This window comes from Pituophis catenifer, unplaced genomic scaffold, assembly GCF_029215685.1.
Source record: "Pituophis catenifer annectens isolate HBS135680 unplaced genomic scaffold, rPitCat1.0.hap2 SCAF_5, whole genome shotgun sequence".
Classification (NCBI taxonomy): Eukaryota; Metazoa; Chordata; class Lepidosauria; order Squamata; family Colubridae; genus Pituophis; species Pituophis catenifer.
In genome coordinates, this window is record NW_027256885.1 from 79,293,980 (window position 1) to 79,311,139 (window position 17,160).

At 48.4% G+C, this 17,160-nt stretch overlaps 1 long non-coding RNA gene across 1 annotated transcript in view; it reads left to right on the forward strand.

Moving 5' to 3' along the window:
- Positions 1 to 16,366, forward strand: part of LOC139317402 (uncharacterized) — a 47,720-nt gene extending 31,354 nt beyond the window's left edge. The window contains exons 3-4 of the long non-coding RNA XR_011600454.1: positions 13,767 to 13,904; positions 14,447 to 16,366. This is a non-coding gene — a long non-coding RNA (uncharacterized lncRNA). The remainder of the gene's footprint in view (positions 1 to 13,766; positions 13,905 to 14,446) is intronic.
- The last annotated feature ends 794 nt before the right edge of the window (positions 16,367 to 17,160 follow it).

Sequence of the window (17,160 nt, forward strand, 5' to 3'; positions counted from 1 at the left end):
GCTACCCATGCTTCGCTACGAAACTATGTGATCGGGCTTGATAAATCGACACTTACAGCTTGAAAATTAATGAGTAGTTATGATTGGCCTATCCTATCCCCTTCTCTCCCTCAGCCTTGCCCCACAGAAGCCTCCCCTATCCTATCCCCTTCTCTCCCTCTGGCTTGCCCCACAGAAGCCTCTCCTATCCTATCCCCTGGTTGCTGCTGTGAAAGTAAAACTGAAAGTGAAACTCCTCTGCTTGTGTTTTGCATTTGGAACAGATTTCTTTTCAGGTGGGGAAGGGGAGTAGAACTCCTTAGCATCAGAGCGTGTTAATCATAATATAGAAAATACTAATGCTCTGATGGTCATTTTGAAAAATCCTTTCTTAGTGAGCACCTAGAAGCCAAGAGGAACATACGTGGCAAATTTCAAGTTTGTAGGCTTTACGGTTCTGGCGTGAGTGGTTTTTGCTTTTATATATATAGATTCATATCTCATTGGTTTAAAAGAAAATGTAATTGTTTTAACATGATTTAGTATCAAATTATTAATGCGCACAGTGCAGTAATTGTGTATATATTAAAGTCTCATTCTTTGAACATATGCTTTAAATACCTCTTGAAGTAGAAACCTCTTGTAACTTAGATTTTAAAGCTTATTTTTTTTCTTTTAGAGGTAAAAATGCATTTATTTAACAGAATGGTAGTTGGATTAACTATGGCTCTCCTGCAGTTGGCTAATATAGATATGAATCCTTTCCAAATGATATGAGACAACTGTTTAAAGGCTGCCATCTAGCACAACCATACTTACCCATTTAAGATTATGCTTATGTATCCTTTATGGGAAATCACAGGAGTCAACATTTGATGTAGGGAAGTGGGGCAAAAAGAGGGTTTAGTGGAGTACATCTGATTCCTGAAACATTTAAGTCTTCTTGGAAAGTAATATTCTTTTAGGAATGTATTGTTAAGTTTCAGAACAAAATAACATAGCTGAAACAAAATTTAGCTTTTTTGCTACTGGCAGCAGTAGTGATTAAGTTGCATCGCCTTTCACGTCTTATGAGAAATACAGTTTGGCTTAGTGTATTTAGATAGTATAATTAGGAGCTATATAAAAGACCTAACTGAACATAGGAGTGCTTAAGCCCTAGCTGATGTCATAATCATGACCCAAGTGTATATCCTCCCCTAACCTCAGTTACTGTGTCTGTCTCTGTATATTTGTGTCTGTGTGTGTTTGTGTATACACACATACAAATTGTTGGCATCATAGGTTTCTGTTAAAACATCTGTATTAGAATCAGGGCGGATAAAAATCAATGATTTTTTTAAAAAAATAAAAAAAATCAGATTTTTTTGATTTAAATCGATTTTTTTATTTAAATTGGATTTTTTTAAATAAAATGCTTTTTGAAGAAAATATATTACCATCCAAAGGTTATTCCATCATGAAATAAAGATTAGTTTTTTAATTATGTAGAATAAGGCTGTATATGTTTAATTTTTTTGGTAAATAAATTCCATTAATCCATTCACAATGTCATGCTCTTCCAGAGGTTTTTGTAAGATTATTGGGCAGTTTCTCTGCCTACAAGATATTATCACAGATGCTTGGTTTACTTCTGCAGTTCTCAAAACTGAATTTGACTCAGCAGAGATCACATGCCTCTTCTTCACAGCAAAAATGTTATAACATGAACAGAGTTGAGAAAAAGACCTTAATCCTATTGTTCTACAAACCTATGAATACAGAATCAACCCCTTCAGTGCTAAGTTTCAAGAAGTTCAGTGAATAGAATAGAAACAATATTTTTCTGATTGTTTGGAGTAGAATAGATCTGCACAAGAAGAAAGTGAAACTAAGTGTGAGGAGGAAGGGGCAAGCAGACAAGCAGTACAAAATGAAAGTGAAACTTTCTGAGCACAATACTGCACAGCCACAGACAGACAAGTCTTTGGATCCTTTTGTGTGTATGACCTGAGGTTTATCACATTCTTTCCTTGGAGGAAAAAACCTATAATGGCAGCAGGCCGTAAAAGAGACCCAGTTTGGCAATATTTTAATGAAGTTCCTTTACCTATCGGTAAGGCAGGCATGCGTGCAAACTGCAAACACTGCAACAAAGAAATGCAAGGCCTGGTGGCCCGAATGAGACAACATCATAAGAAGTGCTGTGATGAAGATGACCAAAGAAACACATTTGAACAGGCAGGATCTTCAGGTTGGTAAACATTTTTATTGAATCATATCTCTAAAGACTGCCTTGAACTGTCATGTTTGAGCAAAATTATATTTCTTATTATTACTGCATGTTACTGTCATTTGGTACAGTTATGAAGAAAAGCAAATATTCCTTTTGGGGCAGTGCTGTGTACAATAAGCAGAAATTGTATAAACAATGAAATAACTGTTAGATCAGCGCAGGAAATGGAAGACGCGACCAGCTCGTTACATTAGTAACTTTATTTAGAAACAGTAGCAAGACTGGCTGCGCGCTGCCGGAGCTCTCTTTATATTCGCTCCGGCAGTCGCACCGCCCCTGACAGTGATTCAAACTTTCCCGCTCGATGGCTGGCAGCCAATCCGGGCGGATGTCCTTATAAGGACATAACACTCCTCCCCTCCTAGTCAGAAAACAGTCAATCTTCATCAATGAAAGTCACGTAATCGCGCAGGCACGTAGGACTCCTCGGCACCCTAGTTGACCTGCGCAGTCTCACTTCTTCCTCGTCCCCGACCTGGACGGACGGAGCTCCTGCGTCTCCCGGCTCCCTCCCCGGAACCGGGCTCGGTTCGGCTGGCGAGTGTACGGGGTCACCCTCAGCGCCTCCGGCCGAACCGCGGACCTTGGATGGCTGGTTCTGATGGTCTTCCTCCTGGCCTCTGGATCTGTCGCCTCATTGTGGTTGCTCGGTGCCGACCCGGGAAGAGCGTCTGAGTCTCGGTATGTCCCCGGCTGTCATTTGCTCCTCCCCGGTCTCCCGGGCTCTGCGGTTCGGTTGCGGTTTGGCTCGTTGTCGTCTGGGGGGGTGTCTTGGATCGGTGCCCTCGGGTCCGGTCTGCCAGCGCTGGGTGGTGTTGGCTCCCGTTGTGGTGTCTGACCTCGCAGGGGTGGCGCCGGTCTCCTTGGTCGGGGTGGCGGAGGCCCTCCTTGCCGGGCTGGCGTTGGCCTACCCCGTTGGGTCGGCGTTGCGGGGCTACCTCCGCGGGTTGGTGGAGGTCTCCCCTGCCGAGGTAGCGCAGGCCTCCCTGGCCGGGGTGTTGTTGGCTTCCCCTTTGCCCTAGTCCCTGGTCTACCGCAGATTGGTGGCTGGGGTCTTCTGGGCTGGGTTGTCATTGCCGGGTTGACCCCTGTACTGGCTGGGGGTCCCCCTTGCCGGGGTGTTGTGTGCCACCCTCACCCATGGGCTGTGGTGTGCCCTCCTCGGATGGTCCCCGGTCTACTTGCCTGGAGAGGAGGTCTCCCTGGCAGGGCTGTCGTTGGTTGCCTTTGCTGGGGGGGTGCGATGCTTCCTCCCTGGGCAGGTCCCGGTCTACTCGTGGGTTGTCTTGGCGGTCCCTCGCCCTGGAGTGACAGGTGCCCACCTCGCTGGGCTGGTGTTGCCATCCCTCCTGCGGCAGGTCCCGGTCTACCGCTCTGGACTGTCGGTGTGTCAGCGCCTGGTAATGTGCTTGGCCGGCCTCGTCGGGGTGTTGGTGGTCTGCCTCGCCTGGGTGTGGTAGGCCTACCTCGTCGGGGTGTCATAGGCCTACCCTGCCGGGGTGTTGTAGGCCTGCCTCGTCGGGGTGTTGCAGGCCTACCTCGTCGGGGTGTTGCAGGCCTACCTCGTCGGGGTGTTGCAGGCCTACCTCGTCGGGGTGTTGCAGGCCTATCTCGTCAGGCTGGTTTCCTTCCGATCCCCCCCACCTTTTCCGGAGCTGGTCGATGTGACGTCTACAGACCTGTCCATCTTCCAACTCCACAGTGTAGGACTTGGGGCCGGTTGTGCTGTCTATCTTCCCCTTCAGCCACTTAGGAGAGCCGTGGAAATTGAGCGCGAAAATCGGATCTCCTTTGCTGAAGGCGCGAAGCGGGCGGCTGGCTGTTGCGGTCACTTCCGGGCTGTATTGGGGGTGCAGCCGGTCCAGTGGTGACCTCAACCTTCTGCCCATCAACATCTCGGCCGGGCTCTTGTGGGTGGTGGCATGTGGCGTGATGTGCTGGGTGAGGAGGAAGTTATCAATTCTTTCCTGCCAGTCACCCGTGCCCATCTTGGTGAGTGCTTCCTTGGTGAGTCTCACCATCCGTTCAGCCTGTCCGTTCCCAGCAGGCCTGTAGGGGGCGGACAGGGCATGGCGGATGCCCAGTCCTGCCAGGAATGCCTCCATGGCCAGGGACGTGAGTTGGGGCCCGTTGTCGGAAACCAGCACATCCGGCAGTCCATGGGTGGCGAAAAGGCGGCGTAGGGCCCTGATCGTCGCTTCCGTTGTGGTAGATGCCATGGGTACCACCTCGAGCCACTTGGAGAAGGCATCGACGACGATGAGTAGGTGGCGCCCCTGCATCGGACCCGCGAAGTCGATATGGATCCTCGACCAGGGGTTGCTGGGGGTCTCCCACTTTGCTGTCTCGGCTTGTGGCGGCGCTGGGCGTACTTCTTGGCACGGGTCACATCTGGAGACCCATTCTTCAATGTCTCTGTCCAGTGATGGCCACCAGACGTAACTCCGTGCCAGGGCTTTCATGTGGACGATGCCTGGGTGCCTGTTATGCAATGTCTCTAGTGCTCTCCGTTGCAGAGTGCTTGGGATCAGCACCCTGTCTCCCCATAGCAAACAGCCCTTCATTGTGGACAGCTCCTTTTGCTTCCTGACGAATGTGCTGAATTTCTCCTCCGTCTTCTCTGTTGGCCACCCCCTGAGGATCCAGGATTTCACTTGGCGGAGTGTGGGGTCCTTTTGTGTGTGGACGGCCATGTCTGCGGAAGAGACTGGGCAGCTGGCGTCGTTGTCTATGTGGAAGAGGTGGAGCATGGGGGCTGGGTCTTCCACTGGATCCTTCAATGGGCATCTGCTCAGCACGTCGGCGTTTCCTATGGTTGTGCCAGGCTGGTGCACGAGCTTGTAGGAATAGCCGGCTAGGAAAGATGGCCCATCTCGTCATCCGCGGGGACATGAAGGTCGGGGTGGGTTGGTCGCCTGTGAGGAGTCCCAGGAGTGGCTTGTGATCGGTCACTATGGTGAAGCTCCTCCCATAGACGTATTCATGGAAACGTTTTACTCCTGCGACGATAGCCAGGGCTTCTTTGTCCAGCTGGCTGTAGTTGCGTTCCGCGCCGGACATGGTCTTTGAGAAGTATGCTATTGGGGCTTCAGAGCCGTTGGGCAGCTCGTGACTGAGGACTGTCCCCCACCCCGTAGGGCGACGCGTCGCAGGTGAGCTTGATGGGGAGCGTCTCGTTGTACTGGATGAGGACGCTTTTGGAAGTTAACAGTCCTTTCACAGCCCGGAACGCCGCTTCCTCTTCTTGGCCCCACTTCCAGGAAGCCGCTTTCCCCAGCAGGCGGTGGAGTGGCTCAGCAACTGTGGCTTTCTGTTTGAGGAACATTGCATAGAAGTTAAGCAATCCAAGGAATGCCTGAAGTTCCGTTTTGTTTTTGGGGCTCGGAGCTTCATGGATAGCTTTCACTTTTGATTTGGTGGGGTGGATGCCAGTGCTATCTATGAGATAGCCCAGGAACTCGACTTCCTGTACTCCTAGGATGCACTTGTCTCTCCTGACTCTTAAGCCCTTGGCCTTGAATCGCTGCAGGACGAGCCTGAGTCTTTCAAGGAGTTGTGCCTGTGAGTCTCCGGAGATCAGTACATCATCAAAGTATGGCACCACCCCTGGAACGCCTTGGAGAAGGCGTTCCATCATGGATTGGAAGATGCCGGGGGCAGTGCTGACTCCGAATTGGAGACGGTTGCATTTGAATGCCCCCCTGTGTGTGACTATGGTTTGTGCCTCCGCCGTTTTTTTCATCCACTGGCAGTTGCTGGTAAGCCTGGGCCAGGTCCAGTTTGGCAAAAATTGAGCCAGTCCCCAGGGAATGCAGCAGGTGTTGCACCACTGGGACTGGGTATGCGCTCTGTGCCAACGCCTTGTTGATGGTACAACGATAGTCGGCGCAGATGCGCACAGATCCATCATGCTTCAGTGGGGTCACAATGGGGGTTTCCCATGAGGCATGATCGATCGGTTCCAGGACGCCCTGGGCGATCAGCTTATCCAGCTGCTCGTCTACTTTTGACCGCAAGGCAAATGGAACCCGGCGGGGCTTCAGCCTGATTGGGGTGATACCCTTGTCCAGATTAAAAGAGATTGGCCTCCCCACAAATTTTCCCAGCTTACCATCGAAGACTTCCTTGAACTCTTCGATGAGGTTGTCGAGTTCATCCCTGCGAATTTGGTGGATGCCTCCGATTGATAGCCCCAGCGGCTTAAACCACTCCACTCCTAGCAGGTTCGGTCGGCTGTGCTCCACGACTGTGATGGGAAGCTTGCCTTGGAACTGGTTGTAGGAGACTCGGATGTTTGCTCTTCCTAGGACCCCGATGGGGTTTCCCCCAAAATCGACGAGCTTGGAGTGTAGTGGCTTCAGGTCTCTTTTGCTGATGCTGGGTTGCAGGCGCTTCAGCTGATGCCAATCCATTATGGAGTAGACCGAGACCGAGTCTACCTCCATTGAGCAGGGTGATCCTTCCACGTGGATGGTCACGTGGAACTTGGTGGCATTGTCTGAGTTTGTGTGGGCGATGGTCGTCTGGTGGACCGCTCCGCTCCTGGGAAATTCGTCGTCTCTGCGTCTAGACTGGCCAGAGGACCGTTTGGATGACCTCTGGTAATCTTTTCGATTTTCGCGGGGACGGTGGCTGGAGGGCTCTGGGGCCGGTTCCTCGGCTCTGCAGGCTTCGGTGATGTGACCCCTTCTGTTGCAGCGTCTGCAGGTCGCATCTCTCCACTTGCAGGTTGCCCTGGCATGGTCCCCTCTGCAGCTGGCACAGCGCTCCCCCTTGTAGCTTCTTTGAGCGGTTTCCTGCCTTGGGGGTCTGGATATCTTGTGGACGGTGGACTCTTCCTCCGACTCTGATCCCGCTGTGGAACCCTCAGTTGATGATTGAGTGGCACTGCGAATCTTGTGGATTCCCTTTGCCCTGCTTACCGCGGCTGCCGCTTTTTCTGAGATTTCGGATGCGGTAGCTTCCTCCACCACATCCTTGAGCACGAGTTTCTTCCTGCTCAGGAATTTCTTTTGCAGGCCTCTGTCCCTCATGCCGAAAACCACGCGGTCAGCAATGGCGTTGTCCACATGGTCAAACTCACAGCTGGCTGCGATTTGGCGCAGGACGGCCACGAATTCTTTGATGGTCTCACCTTCCTTCTGATCCCTCTGATGGAAGGTGAACCGGTTCGCCACTGGTGTTCCTGTTGGGGCATAATGGTCCTCTAGGATCTGCAGCAGGTCCGTCCATGGTACTTCTTCGATGTCTCGCGGTGCCACGAGATCGATGGCCATGTCGAGGACTTCTGAGCCGCAGTTGGCCAGGAAAATGCCCTTTTTCCGGTCATCATCGGCATCCCTGATATTGTTGCCTCTCAGGTATTGCCGAAATTTGACCACGTAGGATTTCCACTTGTCCTTCCCTGGGCGGAATGGAGCAAGGGCTGGCAATGTGACTTCAGCGGATGCCATGCCTTCGGAAATGCCTACTGGTGGTTTCAGCTGTCGAGTAGCTTGGTCTTGGTTGGCTTTGTGCCACGAGGTCTGTCGCTTGGTTCTAGTCCTTCGTCGCCAGTGTTAGATCGGCGCAGGAAATGGAAGACGCGACCAGCTCGTTACATTAGTAACTTTATTTAGAAACAGTAGCAAGACTGGCTGCGCGCTGCCGGAGCTCTCTTTATATTCGCTCCGGCAGTCGCACCGCCCCTGACAGTGATTCAAACTTTCCCGCTCGATGGCTGGCAGCCAATCCGGGCGGATGTCCTTATAAGGACATAACAATAACAGCATTGACTTTTTTTGTTTAGGGGAATTCATGGATTCTGGAAACTATCCACCTTCAAGATCACCATCCTCCTGTTCTACAGTTTCAGAGTTATCCATCCAGGATAGTGCTTCATTAGCATCATCATCATCAGACACCCACAGCCACATATCACTATCACCTAAAAGAAAGAAAAAGCCCTTCCCTCCTGGAACCACCATAGATAAGTTTGTGATAAAAACTAGCAGATTAGAAAAAGAGTTAATTGATGAAAAAATTGCCCAGTTTGTTTATGCAACGAACTCTTCTTTCCGTCTGACTGAGAACCCACATTTCATTAATATGGTTCAGTCACTGAGACCAGGATACAGTCCACCCAGCAGAGCAGATGTTGCAGGGAAACTGCTGGATAAAGTGTATGACAGAGAAATGGAGCAATGTGCAACAGCTCTGGAGGGTAGAATTGTTAACCTAAGTATTGATGGGTGGAGTAATGTCCACAATGATCCTATTGTATGTGCTTGTATAACAACAGAAGAAGGGAAAGTCTTCCTTGCACAAACAATTGATACGTCAGGAAATGCACACACAGCAGAATACTTACAAGAAGTGGCAGTAAAAGCTATAATAACATGTGAACAAAAATTTAAATGTCTAGTACGCAGTTCGGTCACAGACAATGCTGCAAATGTATCCAAGATGAGAAGAAATTTAGAAGAGCAGGAAGGGAATACAAAGCTAATAACATATGGTTGCAGTGCTCATTTGCTGCACCTCTTAGCCAAAGACTTAAGTGTTCCAGAAATAAAGACTAATGTTGTTGAAATTGCTAAATACTTCCGTAACAATCATTTTGCTGCAGCAGCTCTGAAAAGGATGGGTGGAACCAAGCTAACGCTCCCACAAGATGTTAGATGGAACTCTGTGGTGGACTGTTTTGAGCAGTATATCAAGAACTGGCCTATTCTGATGACAGTTTGTGAAGAAAATCGAGATAAAATAGATGGCACTGTCACGGCCAAAATCCTCAACGTTGGGCTTAAGAGAAATGTTGAACATATGCTGAGCATCCTGAAACCCATCTCTGAAGCTTTAAACAAAATACAGAAAAATAGCTGTTTTCAGGGCCGGATTTTCCTATAGGCTAACTAGGCTTCAGCCTAGGGCCTCAAGATCAAGAGGGGCCTACACAGTGGTGGGATTCTGGGGGTTCTAGGGAGTTCGGCCGAACCCTTTGTTAAATTGCTGGCTCGCCCGCCCCTCGCCTCCCACCCGCGCGGTGCCAGCCTACCGTAGCCAGGGGTGGGCAATTGTGGCTCTTTTACAACCTGTGGACTTCAACTTCCAGAATTCCTGAGACAGCTTGGCTGTAAAAGAGCCACAATTGCCCACCCCTTCTCTAGCCTGAGTTCCGCTGCCTGGGCTCCACGTGGGCTGCCAAGTGGTTCCCCACCGGCTCCGGACACAAGAGAGCAGGATGGAGAAAGCAGCTTCCACGCCTTCACTCACCCTCACTCTCTCTGCTCTGTTGGATCGCCGGCCGTTCGCTTACCCCGCCCACTCCCCATCTATTGCTGCCTCCGATGGCTAGAGGAAAAAAAAACTTCAAATTCTTGCCGTGGGGCTTCAAAGGGCCGCCCTAGAGCCAGTGGTGCAGCCGAACCGTTTGTTAAATTGCTGGCTTGCCCCGCCCCTCCGCACCACTATTTATTGCCAATAAATAGTGGTGGGCGAGGGGTGGGGGAGCCAGCAATTTAACAAAGGGTTCGGTGTTTTTTTTGTAATTTTATTGGCCCACGGAGCTTCAGCATAGGCTAATTGGCCTCCCGGCTCTCAGCTGATTTGTCTCAGCTGTTTTGCTCAGGGTTCTTCTGCTTCCTTGCAAAGAGTGCTGATTTTTTTCCCCCTAGCTATGCTGAGAAACGAAAGTGAAACTGCTTTGCTGTTGCTGCAAGGTTGGAAAATTAGGCAGGCAGAATTCTTTTCTTTTTCCTCACCAAAAAAGGTAGGTGCAAACAATGGGAAATTTAGGGAAAAAGAGGAGAGTTCAAGATTTTAAAACACAAAAGAAAAAAAGCTCTATTTAACTAGGGAATTGTAATAATTGAGATACTATTAATTGTATATTGTGTTGAAAGCAGAAATGGTTAAGTTGTGGTTTGGAGGAATATATGGGGGAAATTATTTGGTTTATTATTATTGGTAAATATAATTAATGGATTTGTAAGAAATTGGATTGCATGGAAATAATTGGAATATTCATGTTCATATTGATTAATATACAAAAAAGGTAGTTATATAACTAATTGATTTATATTAAAATGTTGAATTTATATTAAACAACTAATATTACATTATTAACCAATGTGAGGATGGATATAAAAATAGATGACAATGGGAAGGGGTATAATATAGAATAGAAGGGAAAAATTGAATTTGATTAAGATTAGAGATGAGGATGAAGGGTAATATTGGTTTTTTACAAAAATAGATGAGGAATAAATATGGCAAAAAGGAAATATAGAAATTGTAAATTTAATTGAAATGACTAAACACTGTTTAAATTTGTGAACCGGCCAAATACTCTGTTCAAAGAAAATACATTGTATGTTTGTATGTGTGTTTCTAATTATTGTTATTTATTCATATTTGTTCTCTTTTATTCTTTAAAGTTTAACAATTCATTCTTTATCTTAATATCTTTATATTTGTTTGGGGTTGGCTTTCTTCCCTTTCATCTTTTTTATTGTACAGCAATCTTTCTCCTCAAACCTACCACCTCTCTCTTTTCTTTCCTTCTTACTTTCTCTTCCTCCCCTTCTTCTTCTCCTCCCTACTTCCTCTTCCTTTCTCCTTCTCCTCCTCTCTTCTTCCCTCTCTTACCCTCCCTCCTACTCTAATTTCCCTTCCCTTCCTTCATCCCTCTCTGTTGCTGTATCCTTTTATGCATATGGACTACTCAGAGGGCTGAAAAAGTTATTTCTGACTGGTCCTCGCACTTTTGACCAGTCCTCGAACTTACGACTGTCCTCACATTTTACGTTTTTGCCCTATCTTGTCACCATGGTGAAGAGAAGCAGTTGTGAAATGAGTGACATGGTTGTTAAGAAAGCTGCACGGGCATAAATGTGAGGATGGTCATAAGTGTGAGGACTGGTCAAAAGTGCGAGGCCCAGTCAGAAATGACTTTTTTCAGCCCTCTGAAAAAAGTCTATGCACATAGCCACGCCCACCTGGTCACATGACAAGCTACCCACTCCTACACAGTCACGTGACCAGCTAGCCACGCCCATCCAGTCACATGATTGCCAAGCCACACCCCCAACTAAGCCACGCCCACAGAACCTGTTGTTAAAAAAATTGAATCCCACCACTGGTGAAAGGGCCTCATAAGTGGAATAGCCTAGGGCCTCTTTTCATCTAAATCCGGCCCTGCTTGATGGCAAGATATGCAAATTGAGGTTGCTACAGAAGACTTTGAGCTACATGCAATGAGGGATGCTGTTTGAAGTCAAACAGACTTCCAACAGCCTCTTCTGTTTAAGAGAACTTAAAGATGCCAGATTCCCTCCTAATTATCCATAATACAGTAATTAACCCTAACACTCAGACCCGGTAAGCCTTGATGCCCTCATTTTACCTGAGGAATACAAGACATATTCACCAACTCCTGGTTTACAAGAGCCTTTCCTACTAGGAGATTTTGGACAGGGATCAAGGAGAATCCTAATATTCGGTACAAAGACTTGGTTGAACATCTTGCAGTCATCCAATACCTGGTATGTAGATGGGACTTTTGCCATAGCTCCTGAGAGAAATGGAATTATTCCTGTAAAGAATATAGCCTAAGTGACTCCATATTTACCTTTCATATGACCTGAGCTAACCCTAAGAAAGGGGAAGTATGTATGATGCCTTTTCTGAGGAAATAATGCCATAAACTTAAGTTACTACATTCTGAGTTGGGTCAAGCTGACCCAAGCTAAATTAGAAGGAAGGAAGGAAGATACCCTGTTCCAATTAATTGTTTTAGTTAAGGACATATTGAAAGGGTATTTCCATGGTGGAAATGCCCCTCCAAGGGGGAATTCTAAATCGGGAAAAATGTTGCTGAGAAAGCCAAAATGTTACAGTATGTAACATCCGAAAAACAATGATAAGTGGGGGTGTTTTAATTGTTTTGCTGATTGCTTGAAAATGTATTTAAACCATGTCTCTGTTTAACTTTTTATGATGTTTGATGTTTTTTTAAATCTCACAGCTCCAAAACTCTTTGCACAGGTGTATGTCATCCTAGCCAAGAAATATGAGGTTCTTCCGGGTTCCGGTGCGCCAGCCAGTTGGTCTTCACGCACGCAGGAGCGCCAGAAACCGAAAGAGCAGCCGCCCGGTGCGCATGCGTGTGTTGGGAAGATGATTTGGTTTCCAGTGCACACATGCGCGCCAGCCACCTGGTCTTCATGCGCACATGTGCGTGCCAGAAACCGGAAGATCATCTTCCCAATGCGCACATGCGCACTGGGCGGCTGCTCTTTTGGTTTCTGGCATTCCCGCACGTGCAAAGACCAGCTGGCCAGTGTGCATGCGTGCACTGGAATCCACAAAGAGAGCAAGAGCAAGGGGAGCAGAGCTGCCAGCCAGGAGAGGCGGGCCAGGGCTTCCCTCCCTCCCCCCCTGAGCAGGCTTCTTGTGTGGCCCCAACCCTCCAGCCCATGGCACTGCCGCACGTCTGTGGTCTGGAGTGCCTGGCCAGCTTGGGTGCACAGGGCAGCAGGGCAGGGTTTGCTGCCCGCTCTTGCTGCTGCAAGAGGGCGGCAGTGGTTCTTGTGCTGCTGCTTCCACCCGGGATGCTGGTGTCAGCTTTGGAAGCCATATTAGCACCAGATGCTTCCCCGCTGCCAACCTCTTGCGCTTGGGAATGTGGGAAGGGGTGTTCTGCCCCAGCTACGGATCCCAAGGAATGTAGCACACACAAAACTCTGAACAACTCGGTTTACTACAAACACAGTCTTTTGCAAATGCAGGCTGTTAATAAAACGTCCTTAACAACCTGCTAGAAATTCCACAGATTAGATAAAGTCTTACAAGAGTTGGCAATTAGCCTAGAAGCAAGGTTTGCAAAGAAAATCCATATTCAATGACCAGCGAGTGAACATGTGTTGTTTCCTGCAACGTTTACAAGCTGTGTGCAAACTTAAATAGGCTAAGGGAGTGGCCAATTATCCCCAAGCCTTACTCTCGAGGAGACCTCCTCCTGAGTAACCACTCCTGCCTTTTGGCAGCTCTGCGTGCCTCGTGCATTGAGAAGAGGCTCCTCCACTTCATCCTCTTCACTTGAAGGAGCCTCTGGAGGTTCTGAAGGCCCTGGCTGAATCTCTGCCTCTGACACCACATCTTCTTCAGCCTCCTCGCTGTCCGACTCGAGCGCCGGCTGCATAGGCTGCTGGCGCGACACCACACCAGCCTCCTCATAGGGATCATCAACAATCCGCGCAGGCCGCTGGTGGGCCACAACAAGGGGGGATTTAGAGGAGTGATTGTAGTTAGACATAATAGCATTCTTCCCTTCAGTCAAGGTCATGGTGTTTATGCATCTAGAGGAGGAGTGGTTGCAGGGATGGCTCTAGTTGGGATGGATGGTGATTGGGCCATGTGACAGACTGATGGGTGCAGGGGCTGGATTTGGGTTTCTGATTTACTGAGGGAAAACTGGAACTCTCAGATTCGGGTTTTCCCAGATGTGCCATTTACCTTCTCTAATAAATAGAACTCTTAGAAATGCCTGCCTCAGAGGTTTTACTTGGAGTTGGGGACTTTCTGGAACGCTGACAGCTGGAGGAAAAGGAGGAGCTGCGCTGCCCCAGGAGGGCCGAAGGACAGCACAGCATGGAGATGCCGCGGAGGGGTAAGAGGTGCACTGGCCGGGAAGCGACCGGGAAGGGGGGGGGCTGCGTTGACTTGTTCTTGGTGGCAGGTGGGGTGTGTGTGTTCATCCCGGCCAGAGTTGGGGCGGAGCTCTTCCACCTGCTGGCCTCCCAACCCGAGCCATGGGAACGCCCATGCCCCTTACCTCCAAGGCTGGGAAGGGGCTCTGGCTTTCCAGCAGAGGGAGACGACATTCCTCTCTGTCTGGGGCTGCGGAACTTGGTTGCCGGTGGGGATGTCCCACCACCCCGATGGGGATCAAGGGGGCGGGCAGGGGGGGTGCGAGGACCCCCAAAAGAGCAAGCGGAGACGGCACATGCGCACTGGACAGCTGGTCTTCGCGCACACATGCATGCCAGAAAGCAAAAGATCATCTGTTTTACCGGTTTCCAGCATGCACTTGTTTCATACATGCATGCGCTTCAGCACTCGGTGCCAAAAGTGTTTGTGTGTGCACCCGTTTCGGTACGTGGTGCCAAAAAGGTTAGCCAACACTGACCTATATTTTTGCTTTTCTTGCAGCTTGACAGTGACGGGGTGTGTGTAGATGGAATGCAAAGGTGTGGGAATGGTATCCAAGCAACTGTCGGCTTCCGTGAGACATTTCTGGCATTTCAAGGACACACTGAGCAGATGCCCCAACATGGCTGGCTGTTTTGCATAACAAAATAAACATAAGTGATTGGTGGACATAATGGACTCTGGGTGGCCCATAGGGAAAAACTATGCTTGCTTTTGCATGGGAAACCCAGAGTTGGTTTCTCTTCTTCTGTGCCAATGTGGTTTTTTTCCAGTAAGGTTTTATACTCTTGGTAAAATAATGTCCCAGAAGTTTCTTTTTCTGGATTTCCCAACTGGATAAGTGACATGAAACCAGCTGTCCCTGTAGCAGCCTACCTGGACCCCACCAGGAGGTTGGCAGCTTTGAGATATTGGCAGATGACAAAGGAATGGATGGAGGAGCGAAGCCAGAGGAAGCCTCCTCTCGAGAAACCCTGGCGGCAGTCCAAGCTGAAGCTGGGATGCAAGTGGCTGGTGCATGCCCCAAATAGAGGGCTGAGAAGCCAGAGCAACAGCCTATGCTCGAGGAGAGAGCAATGGAAGGACCCTATTCAGGCCCCAAGGGCTGGTGGGTGAGCCAGGTGGGGAAGGCGGTGGAAGCAGAGGACCAACCGACTCCCCCTGGAGTCATGGTGACCCAGGGGAGCAAGTGGAAGGCTAGACGAGCAGCCCAGTGGGATGACCCAACCAAGTAGAAGGTCCTAGCTGCAGCTCACAGTCTGTTGATGGAACAGCTGAGGGAGAAGTTCAGCAGGCTGGAAGTCTGGGGAGCCACTATAGGGCAGCGATCACAAGAGTCGGGATGGGTGCCATGAAACCACTGCCTACCCTGTCTCCTCCCCTACTGCAGCTGATGGTGCCGATGTCAGCACTTCAACCTGCATTTACTCTAGTGCTGACATAAGAAGGAGAAGAGGGGGCAGCTGGCAAGAGGACATTTGACATTTCACCTACTTATTTTCCTTGAAGATAATATCCCCTAGGAGATGAGAGGGAGGGGGGACATTCTTGGGAGCTTAGGTAGTAGATATGGGGAGAGTGATTTGGAAGAAGGCCAATGAGACGCAGAAATTTGGGGAATGGAAAGGGAGGGTTTGGGGTCAGGAAGTCAGAGTTGGCTACGCCACGATCGGGGACAGATTGTTGTGCTTAATAAAATGAAAGATTTCTTCAAAGACTATGTTTGGAAATGCAATTTATTTTATTTGAAGACGACATCGAAACCTGACAGATAGCCAACTCTGCTTTCCAAGCCAAGCTGGCTGACCTCCAAACCTCCAGCTCCCTTCCAGATGTATGGAGTGAATGGAGGCGCAGCCCTGACATCATGGCAGAAAGTAAGCTGTCCGAAGAGACCCTAATTCAGGCAACTGGAAAAGAGCCAGTTCTGATCCCAGCCAGCTTGGACGCTACGGGGCTTCAAGATATTACGGGGCCTCAACCCCGCCCCCCTCCTCCATCGAAGCTGCCAGACAGCCAAGATCGGACGATCGCTCCACAACCCAAGAAGAGAAAAGATAAGTATTCAGGGGTTTTGCCAAAAGCCGCAGAAGCTGAGTTTCCCCTCCCGAGCGTTCAGGGGAAGGGGAAACCCCTAAGTGAATTGGGGAGGGCAGACTGGCTATGGGACTGGCAGCAGGCCAGGCACTAAAAAGCTTCAGGAAAGCCACTCGAGAGCCCCATAGATGAATTGAAAGAGAAATTTGAAATAAAATACGTGGGACTGATATAATAAAGGGAATCAGAATTAGACGGCATGAATATAAATTACGAGCATTTGCGGATGACCTCGTGGTTACCTTAGCCCAACCGGTACAATCGATTACAGCCTTGATGGATAGAATCTGCTCATATGGACAAGTATCTGGTTTTAAAATAAATACAGCTAAAACAAAGATAATAGCTAAAAACATGGACAGAAGCCAGAAAGAAGAGATAGAAAGGTTAACAGGATTTGAAATAGTTAAGAAGGTTAACTATTTAGGGGTTTATATTATGACTGCAAATATTAAATTATATCAACATAATTATGAACCATTATGGCAAAAAATACAGAAAGAGATGGAAAATTGGAAGAAATTGCAACTGTCTTTGCTGGGTAGGATAGCCGCTGTAAAAATGAATATTTTACCAAGATTTTTATTTCTTTTTCAAATGATACCTATACTTAAAAAAAATGAAAATTTGAAGGAATGGCAGAAGGGCATAAACAAGTTTGTGTGGGCAGGGAAGAAACCACGAGTTAATCAAAAGATAATGCAAGACACCCGAGAAAGAGGTGGTCTTAAAATGCCCAATTTAAGACTGTATTATGAAGCTGCTACCCTCTCAGCAATTACAGATTGGATAAATTTAACGGAGGAAGAGATACTGAATATTGAAGGATACGGTCTGGTCTACGGCTGGCATGCTTACCTATTGTATGACAAGAAAGTAGATAAGACTTTTAAAAGTCACATATTAAGAAATGCTCTACTGCGTGTCTGGAAAAAGTATAAATATAAACTAAAGGATAAGTTACCAATATGGACAGTACCCAGACACGCGATAGAGAATATAAATTTGGAGCAAAAGCAAGATAAGTTTACATATAAGGAACTCCTTTATAAGGAAGGAGTTAGATTACAATTAAAATCTATGGAGCAATTAAGAGAAGAAGGAATTATTAAGACTTG